We start from the raw sequence: 13510 nt of genomic DNA on the forward strand, positions 1-13510 counted from the left end.
CTGGTCAGTGTCGATGGCGGCACCTACAGGTGTAACAGACAACATATCCTTCCTGTGAACGAGCCAGTTCCACCTCCGTATTATCCAGACCGTACAAGTATACTGCCGTCCGTGCCCAGCGGCATTGACCCGCCTACATCAGCACAACAACCCACTTCAGGAGCAGCTGTTTTGCCAGTGGCGACGCCCCCTCCACCTGCGCTGCAGTCCCCTGTTTCAACACCGGGAATCCTGGTTCAATCTCCGTCACCCATGAAGCCACCGGAGATGGCTTTTATCGCACACGTGCTGGCCATGTTTGCAAGCCCACCGTGAAGTACCCGGGCTATGGTTGACTTTCCTCCAGCTTATTATCAATTGTGATGCATGCCTTATTTAGTCAATGGTTTTGTACTGACATTTAATTCTTTAAGAGGGAGGATGTAGATCAGTGTCACTCATGTTATGAGTCATACTTTGTAGCCCTGCCCACTAGTTTACCAGAAAGCTTCTCAGCCCTTTCTCCCTCAGTCTTGAGTTACGTATTAAGATGAAGTTACCTATGCCGTAACGCTAATAAAGTCTTTGGATCTTAATCACTGTGTGTGACCTGAGTTATTCCAACTGCAGAAGATTGACAACTATTGACTGATGTCTATTACAAACCGAGTGACTCCCACAACTACCTCAACTACACTTCTTCCCACCCTGCTTCCTGCAAAGACGCGATCCCCTCCCTACTCTCCTTCCCATTCCTCCACAGACCTTTCGGTCCTAGGTCTCCTCCATTGTCAAAGTGAGGTTAAACGCAAATTGGAGGAACAGCATCTATATTTCGCTTGGGCAGCTTACAGCCTAGTGGTATGAATATTGATTTCTCTCACTTCAGGTAGCCCCGGCATTCCCTCTCTCTCTCCCTCCCCCACCCATGTCACACAAGCATCTCATTTTCACCCTACAAACAGCTAACAATGACTTGTTTCCTTTATCATCGTTACTTTTTTGCATATAATTCATTATTCTTTATCTCTCCACCTCACTGTCTATATCTCTTGTTTCTCTTATGCCTAACCAGTCTGAAGAAGGGTCTTGACCCGAAACATCACCCATTCCTTCTCTCCAGAGATGCTGCCAGTCCCACTGAGTTACTCCAGCCTTTTGTGTCTATGTCACCAGTTTTCATTGGTAGGTCGGCGGTGGAGAGGGTTGGCAGCCTCAAATTTCTGGACATTAACGTCTCAGATGACCTCTCCTGGGCCCAGCACCTGGATGTGATCATGAAGAAGGTGCACCAGCTCCTCAGCTTTTGCAGGAATTTAAAAGGATTTGGCATGTCACTGGATAATCTCTCAAACTTCCACAGATGCACTGGAGAATGTATTCTGACTGTTTGCATTATAGCTTTGTATAGCAATTCCAATACATAGCAACACAAGAGGCTACCAAGATTAGTGAAGACAACATGTTCCATCTATCGAATGCATCTTCATAAGGTGTTGCCTCAAGAAGATAGCATAAATTTTAACAATCCCCACCATCTCGCTGCTACCGTTATGCCCTGTTCTCATTGCTACCATTGGGCAGGAGGTACAGATACCAAGTTCAGGAACAGTTACTTTCCTGCAACCATTAGGCTATTGAACCGACCTACGCAACCTACGTAATCTCAGCAATGGAACACTATGGACCACCACTTACTTGCACTAGGATAGACTTGTTTTTTTTTAAATTGTGTTTTGTGCTAATGCACTTTTGCTACATCTTTTTTCCTTTTTACTGACTTAGAAATTGTATGCGTAATTCATGTACATTTTATTAGATCAGATTAGATTAGATTAGATTAGACTTTATTAATCCCCTTATTCTGGGGAAATTCAGATGTCCTTGCAGCACACTAATAAAAATACAACATAGCATTCAAGAAGAAATTCAACACCAAAACATCCCCCCACAGTGGAAACCACTGTGGGGGAAGGCACAAAGTCCAGTCCCCATCCTCTTGTCCACCCAGAGTCGGGCCTATCGAGGCCTCCACAGTCGCCGCCACGGCGCCCGATGTTCTCGCCGGGTGATGGTGCTCCAGCGGCTTGGGGTGCCAGGAACGGCCGCCTTCCCACCGGAGACCGCGGCTTCCAAGCCAACAGACCGTGACGGAGCTCCACACACTGGCGATCTCGGCGAGAGATCCCAGGCTCCGGGATGTAAAGTTCAACGTCGCAGCTGGCCGCTCCACAGAACCGCGGCTCCACGATGTTATTATCGGCGGTCCCAGCATACTGGAGTTCCAGCGCGGCGACCCAGGAAAGGCATCGCCCGCTCCACGACAGCGCTCCAGCGCTGCGCCGCCGCCAAAGCCGATGTTCTGGCCAGGTCCCCTCTGGGAAACGTCGCTCCAGGACCCGCTGGTAGGTCGCAAGGACAGGTCGAAGACGCTGCTCAGAGGAAGGCAACCCCTCCGACCAGGTAGGGACTTGAAAAACAGTTTCCCCCTTCCCCCCCACCACCCCCACACATAAAAAGGTTCGGCCCCCTGACTGCACACTCAACGTACTAAAAATAATAAAAAAGAAGGGAAAAAAAACGGACAGCTGCAGGACAGGCAGCCGTTCAGGACAGCGCCTCCTCCGTGTGTGTTATCTGAGTACGTACCTGTGATGCTGCTAGAAGCAAGGTTTTCATTGTACCTATAGCTCATTGTACATGTGCATATTCAATTCAATTCAATTCAATTCAATTCAACTTTAATGTCATCGCACAAATACAAGTATGAGTACAACGAAATGCAGTTTTGCGTCAGTCCGTAGTAGTTGTACATAAAGAAATTAAAAAAAATAGAAAGAGAGAAGATACAGAATAATCAAGAAATATAGAATAATTAAACAATGGGGATGGAGGGACCAGAGAAATCTATCGGCGGGACTCCGAGTTCAGCAATGTGATTGTGTTGTTGTAGAAGCTGTTCCTCATCCTACTAGTACGTGACCTGAGGCTCCTGTACCGCCTCCCTGATGGGAGGAGGGCAAACAGTCCATGGTTGGGGTGTGTGGGGTCTTTGATGATCTTCCCGGCCCGTCTCAGACACCGTTTTCGGTGGAGGGCATCCATGGCAGGGAGCGGGGCACCGATGATGTGCTGCTTATATGACAATAAACTCGTCTTGACTTGAAATGAGAGTAAATGAGATAAACACTAACCTTAAAGATAATCATTAACCTTAACTTTCTCTGTAACGTTGCTTTTTAAAAAATGTACGAAGCTCTTATCATAAAGGAGAAATGTCATTTTTATTTCTACAATCCACAGAATGGTATGTATGAAACAAAAAAACATTTCATGTTCATAAGTGATAGGAGCAGAATTAGGTCATTCGGCCCATCAAGTCTACTCTGCCATTCAATCGTGGCTGATCTGTCTCTCCTTTCTAACCCCATTATCCTGCCTTCTCTCCACAATCCCCGACACCCGTTCTAATCAAGAATCTATCTTGGCCATAAAAATATCCATTGATGGCCTCCTGAGCCTTCTGTGGCAATGAATTCCACAGATTTACCACCCTCTGACAAAATAAATTCCTCCTCATCTCTTTCCTCAAGGAACAACCTTTAATTCTGAGGCAATGACCTCTGATCCTAGACTCCCCTAGACTTCATTCTGGTAAGAAAGTAAGTGAGGTGGCTCAAATCTTGTTAAAGCAGATAGTTCCAGTCAGTGATGATGAGGAGAATAGTCACCTCTCATTGCATTTCTGCAGTGCCAACAGGAATTTACTAATTTTGTAGTGGTTTGAAATCAATAGATTCTCCCATATATATTTGACGCTACTTTGAGACTGGACAGATACATGAATAGGAAGGGTTAAGAGGGATATGGGCCAAATGCAGACAAATAGGACTAGCCTGGAATACCAACTTCCTTGGCATGGATAAGTTGGGCCAAGGACCTGTTTCCATGACTACCCGATGACTACTCTATAACTGAAGTATTTAACCAACACAGAACTCCATTATGGGAAGTAATTTCCAAAACAACGTTCTCAAAGTCTCCTGAATTAAAAAAAAAATTACCCTCAGTGCCTTATGAGAATCACTGACCATTGGCAGTTCAAAATGAGGAAAGAGCATCCAGGAAGCCATAGAGTTCCTCGAGTCTCTACAATGGGAGCACATCCGGGCAATGTGCAACACAATAAATGAAGCAATCAATACCCTTATCCACCCATCCTATCACACTCCACCTGCCTCACAAGTTCATGTTATAATTAGGCCATTTGGCCCATTGTGTCTACTCCGCCATTCAATCATGGCTGATCTCTCCCTCCTAATCCCATTTCCTGCCTTCCCCTCAAAACCCTTGGCACCCGTTCTAATCAAGAATTTGTCTATCACTGCCATAAAAATACCTACTGACTTGGCCTCCACGGCCCTCTGTGGCAATGAGTTCCACAGATTAACTACCCTCGGATTAAAGAAGTTCCTCCTCACCTCCTTTCTAAAAGAGCGCCCTTTAATTCTGAGGCTATGACCTCTGGTCCTAGACTCTCCCACTAGTGGAAACATCGTTTCCACATCCACTCTATGTCTCAGTATTCGGTGAGTTTCAATGAGGTCCCCCCTCAACCTTATAAACTCTCGTGAGTGGAGGCCCAGTGCTGCCAAATGCTCATCATATGTTAACCCACTCATTCCTACAATCACATGAGGCAGAATTGACTTGATCCCTCAGCTCCTGAGAAACCCCAGAATGAGGCAAAGGAAGTTATGCCTGAACCGGAGGGACTGCCCAAGAAGATTAAATCGTGGTTTGCAGTATATAAACCAAGCATTTTCATAAATATTGATCATATGATGTATTATAAGCAAAACAAATATGGATGGTTTAAGTCAAAGGTATAAAGAATTATACAACAAAATGTGAATTGGGAGGCTATTTTTCGATTTTCGGTTCAAATTATGAACTTGAAAGTGACACTACATCAGAAATGCACTTTACTATTTATTTGAAGCAATTTGTGAGCCATTGTTTCAAATACTGTATTGTAATTTAAAATTTCATTCACTTGACAGGTGGTTGAAGATTTACATCAAATAATGTGGTTATTGAGACCCCGAATGTCTCAGTTAAACTGATAATAACTGAATTAACACCCTCAAAGGCATAGTTGGAAAAAACTGTTTTAGAATTTTTTTTCCCCAATAAAATTCCATGCTGGCAATTACTGTCATCCGCACAGAATTTTCATTTTCATTAATCTTGATTTGGGAATGGCACGCATGGCTTTCAAATGCTCTCATGGACTCTGGATCAATCTGATTGTTTGCTAGAAATGGGTAAATCTTTATGAAAACACACTATATGTTCATACCCATATTTTTAGATGGGAGGTAGACAAAAATGCTGGAGATAATTAGCGGGTGCGGCAGCATCTATGGAGCGAAGGAAATAGGCAACAATAGGAAACCCTTCTTCAGACTGATGCAGGGTGCGGGGTGCGGGAAGGAGAAAGGAAGAGGAGCCCGAGGGCTGAGGGAGAGCTGAGAAGGGGAGGAGACAGCAAGGGCTACCGAAAATTGAAGAAGTCAATGTTCAAACCGCTGGGGTGCAGACTGCCCAAGCGGAATATGAGGTGCTGCTCCTCCAATTTCCGGTGGTCCTCACTCTGGCCATGGAGGACGCCCAGGACAGAAAGGTCGGATTCGGAATGGGAGGGGGAGTTGAAGTGCTGAGCCACAGGGAGATCACATCAGTTGATGCGGACCGAGCGGAGGTGTTCAGCGAAACGATCACCAAGCCTGTGCTTGGTCTCACCGATGTAGATTAGCTGACATCTAGAGCAGCGGATGCAATAGATGAGGTTGGAGGAGTTACAGGTGAACCTCTGCCGCACCTGGAACGACTGCTTGGGTCCTAGAATGGAGTCGAGGGGAGAGGTGAAGCGACACGTGGATCATCTCCTGCGGTTGCAAGGGAAAGTCCCTGGGGAGGGGGTGGTGCAGGTAGGAAGGGAAGGATTGACCAAGGAGTGACAGAGGGAGCGGTCTTTCCGGAAAGCAGACGAGTGGTGGGGTCACGTTGGAGGTGGCGGAAATGATGGAGGATTATATGTTGTATGTGACGGCTAGTGGGTTGGAAGGTGAGGACTAGGAGGACTCTGCCCTTGTTCCGAGTGGGGGGCAGTGGCACAGCTAGTAGAGGTGCAGCCTCATGGTGCCAGAGACCGGGTTTGATCCTGACCTCTGGTGTTGTCTGTGTGTAGTTTGCACATTCTCCCTGTGACTTCCTGGGATTTTATCCGGGTGCTCTCGCTTCCTCTCACATCCCACAGACGTGCAGGTTTGTAGATTAATTGGCCTCTGTAAGATTGCCACTGATATATAGGGAGTGGATGAGAAAGTGGGATAACATAGAACTAGTGTGATCCAAGGTCAGTATGGGTACGGTGAGCCGTAGGGCCTGTTTCAATGCTGTATCTCTAAACTAAACATTGTTAAATTCAGCAATGCCATAAAGTCAGAGAGTTATACAGCATAAGAATGGGCCCTTCGGGCACCACATACTTACGAACCATTGTGCCCATCTTTACTAATCCCATCCATTCCCAGGAGGTCCATATCCCTCCATACCTTGCAAGACTTTTTTTAAATATTGTGATTGTACCATCCTCTAACAGCAACTTTCAGACATCAACCACTTTCTGTGTGAAAATCTATCCCCACAGATCCCCTTTTAATCTTCTGCCTCTCACCTTAAACCTATTGCTCTCTTGTTTTTGACACTCCCACCATGGGGGAAACAAAATCTACTTTATCTACACTTCCCACAAGAAGTGTCGATACAATACATCTCTATATATAGCCTCAGTCTCAATGCTGCAGAGAAAATGAAGCCTTTTCAATCTCCTTCAAAATAAAGTTCTACAATCAAGGTATCTTCTTGTTGGAGACTGAATGTTGTTGCATCTTTTTACCAAACTTCTTTAAGAACCACAAATGGATGATTATGTTGATGATAATAAAATGATAAAACCATCCCTAAAATGAACCTAAATTATGAACTGAGGAAGTAACTACTGGGTTTGTTTACGTCACCTGAGGTTCTGTTAGAAAAATGGTTATAATAGCTCCATCAAGTTGTACGATATGAGAACTACAATGCTATTCATTACTGTTTAGGCTTGGTCTTGACTTAATACATGCTCCGGCAATCAATAAACGCAGAGATAAATAGTTGGAGATTGTTATTTATTTCTCAGCTGTGCTCATTATTTGTGAGTGAGCATCTCAATTTTAAATTTATATTGATAGTGTCCTTATAGGAAAAGTAGATTTAGATTTTTTTTAGTTTCGAGATACAGCGCGGAAGCAGGCCCTTCTGCCCACCGAGTCTGCGCCGACCAGCAACCCCCGCACATACACTAGGGACAATTTACAATTATATCAAACCGATTAGCCTACAAACCTATATGTCTTTGGAGTGCAGGAGGAAACCGGAGATCCCGGAGAAAACCCACGTGGATCACGGGGAGAACGTACAAACTCCGTACAGACAGCACCCGCAGTCAGGATTGAACCTGGGTTTCTGGCGCTGAAAGGCAGCAACTCTACTGCTGTGCCACTGTGCCACCCTGGAATTGATGTGATTGGAGAATTCTTTGCAAATCAAACTTGGTGACTTCTCCACACTAAATGACTAAGTTTGTTTTTAATGTTTCTCCACTATCAGGTTGTTCCTGTAAATATCACCTGTGTTTACTGGGGAAAGTTGTGGTAGTGTCTGTGGTGGAAGAAAAGCAAGATTGAAGAGAAAGGTATACATTTTAGGAGCACTGGTGTTGGAAGTATTGTTATCAAAACTCACATGATGAAGCTGGATAAGGGCGGCACAGTGGCGCAGCTGGTAGAACTGCTGCCCCACAGCACCAGAGACTGGTGTTCGACCCTGGCTTAAGATGCTGTCTGTGTATAATAGCACATTCTCCTGTGACTGGTTGGGCTTCCTCTGGGTACTCCCTTTTGCTTCCATATCTTAAAGATGTTCGGATCTGTCGGTTAATTGCCCATAATGTGTCGGGAGTGGAATGGAAAGTGGGATAACAGAGAACTAGTGTGAATGGGTGATTGATTGTCCACACTGACTGCCTTGATGGGCTGAAGGGTCTATGTCCATGTTACATCTTTAAACTAAACTGGCTGAATGAAATAGAGTTTTAGTTTTTAGTTTTAGACACAATGTGGAAACTGGCCTTTGGCCCACAGAGTCCTTGTCAACCAGCAATCACCCATACACTAGTTTTATCCTACACACCAGGGACGATTTTACAGAAGCCAATTAACTTATAAATCTACACGTCTTTGTATGGTGGGGGGAAACTGGAGCTCCTGGAGGAAAACGTAACAGGGAGAACGTAAAAACTCCGTACAGACAGTACCCGTAGTCAGGATCGTACCTGGGTCTCTGGCTGTAAGGCAGCAACTCTACCGCTACACCACTGTGCTGTTCTGATGGGAAGTGGGTAGGAGAAGATGTGGTCAAGACAGCTGTGGGAGTCCTTGGATCTGTTTTGGATATCTTTTAAAATGGAGATGGAAGGGAAAAGTCAAAGATGGACCCGTGAGTAAATGAGAACTGGGTGGAGATTAGTAGCCAAGCTGATGGAGGTTTGATATTCTGTAGGAGAGCATGAAGCAACACCAGGAACCAGGAAAACTGGTGATGGAGAAGGCCTGCACGGGACTCAAAAACAGTGTGCAGACATCCTACAGAAACAAACACTGGGGTCGCATATGATTCAGGGGAAGTGCATGGAGTGAGAGCAGAACTGGTTTATTGTGAGAACAATTTATGACGTGAATGAGGGAGAAGGGGGTGTAGAGATGGATTGGTTAGGCCTCGTTTGAAGGAAGAATCAGAGGGGTCTCAGATTGGTCAATGCTGTGGAAACATTGGACTAAGCTCAATTTATTTCCCGGTAAGCAGTATCTGCCATTATTGTTCAATGATAAACCCCAAACAAAACTTCCTTCAAGGAATATATGCGGCCATGATGTTTTGCCGTTTGCTGCTTGAGTTATGTTCTATTGTTGACCACATTCCCACGCTTCTGCACTCTATTTCAGTGGTTTCAACAAAAATGCTAATCTTATCTATGAGAATGGTGAGTCAGAGTGTTCTCAATCTGGGCACTTTCCATAAAGACCTAAATTTGGTCAGCATGACTGAAATGTTGTGCTGCCACAGAGCCAACATGCTATCTGGCATTACGGTTTGTCTCATGATTGTCTTGCAAATTAAAAACAAATGTTTTGCATTTGATAGGAGTGTATGTGAACTTAACAGCTACCCAAAGCATTTCTAGAGGGGAAGGTTTGCTTGGACTAACAACTTGTTATTCATTTGGTCAGTCAAAGTCAGTCAACTGGTTTCTATTAGGTTAAATGTGAAAGATTAGTTGAATATATGGATTTGCTTAGGCATCCCACTAAAATGGACTCAAGTATAAACATGACACAAAAAGGAATAACAAGTTCCTTGCCCTGGTCCTGGAATCCCCTGAAACACTTAATGATATCCAAGTTGCAACCTCAGTAATGATTAGTGCACTGGAGCAGAACGTTCCCCTTGCGTTCCACTTTCATTTATTATTACTTCAGGAAGGGAGTGTGCAGAGGGAAGAATTCCAGGAACACAACAATTTGTGAAAAGCTCAAAGGGAATATCTCCTTTCATAACTATGATGGGCTAGGTTTAGAACTGCTCATTATTCATAGCTGCTGTCCAAACAACAATTGTGCCTTTCTGTAACTGGATTCTCAGCCGTTTGCAGGGAATATTTGATTATGGAAGGACTTGCCCTGATGTGAACAGTTTTAATGGCAAGATTAAATCACAGAAAAAGAACAGCTAGCTTTGTGCCTGGATGAACTCCACTTACATTTTCTGTCTGTTCCACTGCAGTTGTCATTGATTTAAATGGAAGTAAACGTTTTTGTTTCCCATCTTACTTTCTCCTTCAACCCTTGGACAATAACAGCCAAGGGAAATCACTGATGATGTGTTGGGTGAAGGTTGTTGTTTTGAACAAAGACATGGCAGGTGTTGTAGCTACCCAGGGACAAAATAATTTGCAGTGCCATCCAGTGGCAAAGGCATCATGATAAAGAGCTTAAGCAAAGCACAAAGTGTTTAGTTTAAAGTTTAGAGATACAGCGTGGAAACAGACCCTGCGTTTCACGGAGTCAGCGCCGACCAGCTATTCCCCCACATTAACACTATCCTTCACACACTCAGTGGGTCAGGTGGACAACATTTTAAGTTACGACCCTTCATTAGCCTGATGAAGGATCCAAAACAATCATGTAAGAATGGAGAAAAGATTAAATGAACAAGCTTAAAAAAATACGGAATGATCTTTAGCCTTCAAATCTGGAACAGGTTTGTAAACTCTCATGCCAGCACAATATGGAAGACCATGAGGAACCTGCCACTTGTCCATTCCCAGTCAGGATAGTGCATAGCCTGCAGAGTTCTTCCAGCACTTTGTGTTTTGTTCAAGTTTCCAACATCTGCAGCTTATTGTGTCTCTATGGTAATTGTCTTTCTATGCCACTACTCCAGGGATGTTTGAGATGCAAGACTTGCATCTCAAGTCACTATTTAGTTTGTCCATTTTATCTTCCATGTACGTTATATTGATATCTGAACAGTCCTGCAGTTGAATGATCAACGGTTTATATGAACAGGAGGATGCTTAACTGCAACCGTCCATGGCTTAGCACAGAAACAAAGCTTTCTGTCTCAAACTCCATGACAGAGCAATGAGCCATGAGAACACATTTCCCACCATTTTTGGCTTGAATATAAATTGCTGATCCTTCATCACTGTTGTGTTAATAGTCTACAATTCTTTGTGCAGTGTGGTGCAAGGAGTCCTAAGATAACTCAATTTGGGCATAGGATAATGTCAATAATTGAAGGCTTGTCTGTTTTACCCACACAACAAGAATAAATTAATATTTTTAACTCTCAGCAGTTCATCATTATTTTAAACCTGATTTTCATGATCCAATGGGAACATAAATATTTTTTCTAACTTCTCAAGGTTAGTCGAGCAGGGTTGTCATGAAGTGTTGATGAAGCTTGAAAAGCACAACGAAGGTTCAGGTTCCTAATGGTTTTCCATATTGGTGGCATGAACGTTGTTCTAGACTTGAGGGTTAAAGATTGTTCTGCATGTGTTGAAGCTTGTTTATTTAATCTTTTCTCCATTCTTGTATGTTTTTTTATTGATCAGATGCACACGAGCAAAACAGAACAGAAAAACGTGTTCCAATCAAACTTGATGCGTGGGCAATGAAATCTTAGGTATTCTCTATCAGAAAGCTATGCCTTCTTTCAGTGTTGTAAACCTAATGTACTTTCCTGAATATTCAATTTCCATCTGCATCCACCGTTTTCTAAATGAAGCCTTATTTCCCAATAATTAACTGAATTTCCAAGCACTTGCCTGCTGTTCTCAGGTACTTGAACAGCCCTTTGTCACACACCTTCACGTCATGTCTGAACTTGTAGATCATTTCCCTAACACTTACATCATTGCCATTAATAAAACCAATAAACAGCAATGGTAGCAATGTCAACGTCAACAGGATGTCACCAGCAATTAATCTCCATGCCAATACAAATTCATTTACAACTACTTTCTTCATAATAGCTTTCAGCCAGTTGATTGTTACAAATCTAGGATGCATTGATTTTGCAAAGAAGCTTCTTGTGTGGTACTTTACCAAAAATCCTTTAGTAATTTAGGTGTTTACTGCAAGTCTATCATTTGATATCCTTTCATTGCAACACTAGTATAGAATTCATATGGTTAATGACAATTGCTGGTCAGGAAAGTTTTTTATGTATTTATTCACAGGTTTATTATACATTTCTAATTGAAGTCAGGGAGCTGTTAAGTGTCAATGAGTCAATGACATTGGTGGACCTTGTATCAAGTCAATACCATTCAGGATGACAGTTTTCCTTTCCAGAAGGACATCAGTGAACCGGAGATGTTTTTATAACAATACGGTAATTTCCTGATTACAGTCACTAAAACTACTGACAACTGTTTGTGAAGGTAGCATAAAGATTACAAGGTTCCAGAAACAGTGGAGTCTTACAGGCCCTTTGGCCCAACTAGTCCACACCGGCCAACCTGTCCCAGCTACACTAGTCCCACCTGCCTGCATTTGGCTCATATCTCTCCAGGCCTATCCATATACTTGTCTAATTGTTTCTTCAACGTTGCGATTGTCCCTGCCTCAACTACCTCCTCTGGCAGCTTGCTCCACACACCCACCACCCTTTGTGTGGAAATGTTACCCCTCAGATTCCTATTAAATCTTTTATCCTTCACCTTAAACCTATGTTCTCAGATCCTTGATTCCCCTACTCTGGGCAAGAGACTTTGTGCGTCTACCCGATCTGTTCCTCTCAGGGGGAATGAGTGTTGTTGGATTGATGAGTATTGTTATTTATTTGCACGAGTATCTCAGTATTGTTGAATTGTGACCTTGTGGTGAAACACCAGAATTTCAACTGTGAAATTTCAGATTTGATGTCATGGTGCTTTCTATTGATATATAGTGAGCTATTTCTGCTGTCAGGATTTAACCTTGCAGGGGTGAACTCTATAGCAAGCCCTTGAAATGAAATCCAACAATAGACGCAACACTCTTCCAGCAACAAGAAACTGTTGCTACTGGGTAAATCATTGCTACAGTGATTGGAATTGGGGTGAATGAAGAGTGTTTTCAGATTATCTTGGATAATATGGTGTGACATTTGTACAAAGGGTCTATGCCCATCCTCCAGGACCATAGTCAGGTTCCTCGCACAGGGTTATCAGGGATGTCTTTGAGCACTTATGAGCGCCATCTATGGAAGCTGGATCTTTAAGGAATTTTCCACCAGCAAATAGTCTGGGACTCTATTCCTTGGAGCACAGGAGGATGAGGGGTGATCTTACTGAGATGTATAAAATCATGAGAGGAATAGATCAGGTAGATGCACAGAGTCTCTTTCCCACAGTAGGGGAATCGGGGACCTGAGGACATAAGTATGTTGAAGGAGAAAAGATTTAATAGGAATCTGAGGGGTAACGTTTTTACACAAAGGGTGGTGGGTGCATGGAGCAAGCTGCCAGAGGAGGTAGTTGAGGCTGAGACTATCGCAACCTTTAAGAAGCAGTTAGACAGGTACATGGATAGGACAGGTTTGGAGGGATATGAGCTAAACACAGGTGGGTCTAGTGTTGCTGGGACATGTTGGTCCATGTGGGCAAGTTGGGCTGAAGGACCTGTTTCCACTCTCTATGACTCTCAGTCCCATTCTGTCTGCTCCCATGAGGTGATGGAAAGTATACAACGTCTTCTATCCTTGAGTATGGAGTTCAGTGACCTCCCTAATGTAAAAGTGAGAAGCAAAGTACGAGATGTAATTCTGGAATGCTGGAGTTGACAGGAGACTTGATAGACATATATAAAATATG

This window comes from Leucoraja erinacea, chromosome 17, assembly GCF_028641065.1.
Source record: "Leucoraja erinacea ecotype New England chromosome 17, Leri_hhj_1, whole genome shotgun sequence".
NCBI lineage: Eukaryota > Metazoa > Chordata > Chondrichthyes > Rajiformes > Rajidae > Leucoraja > Leucoraja erinaceus.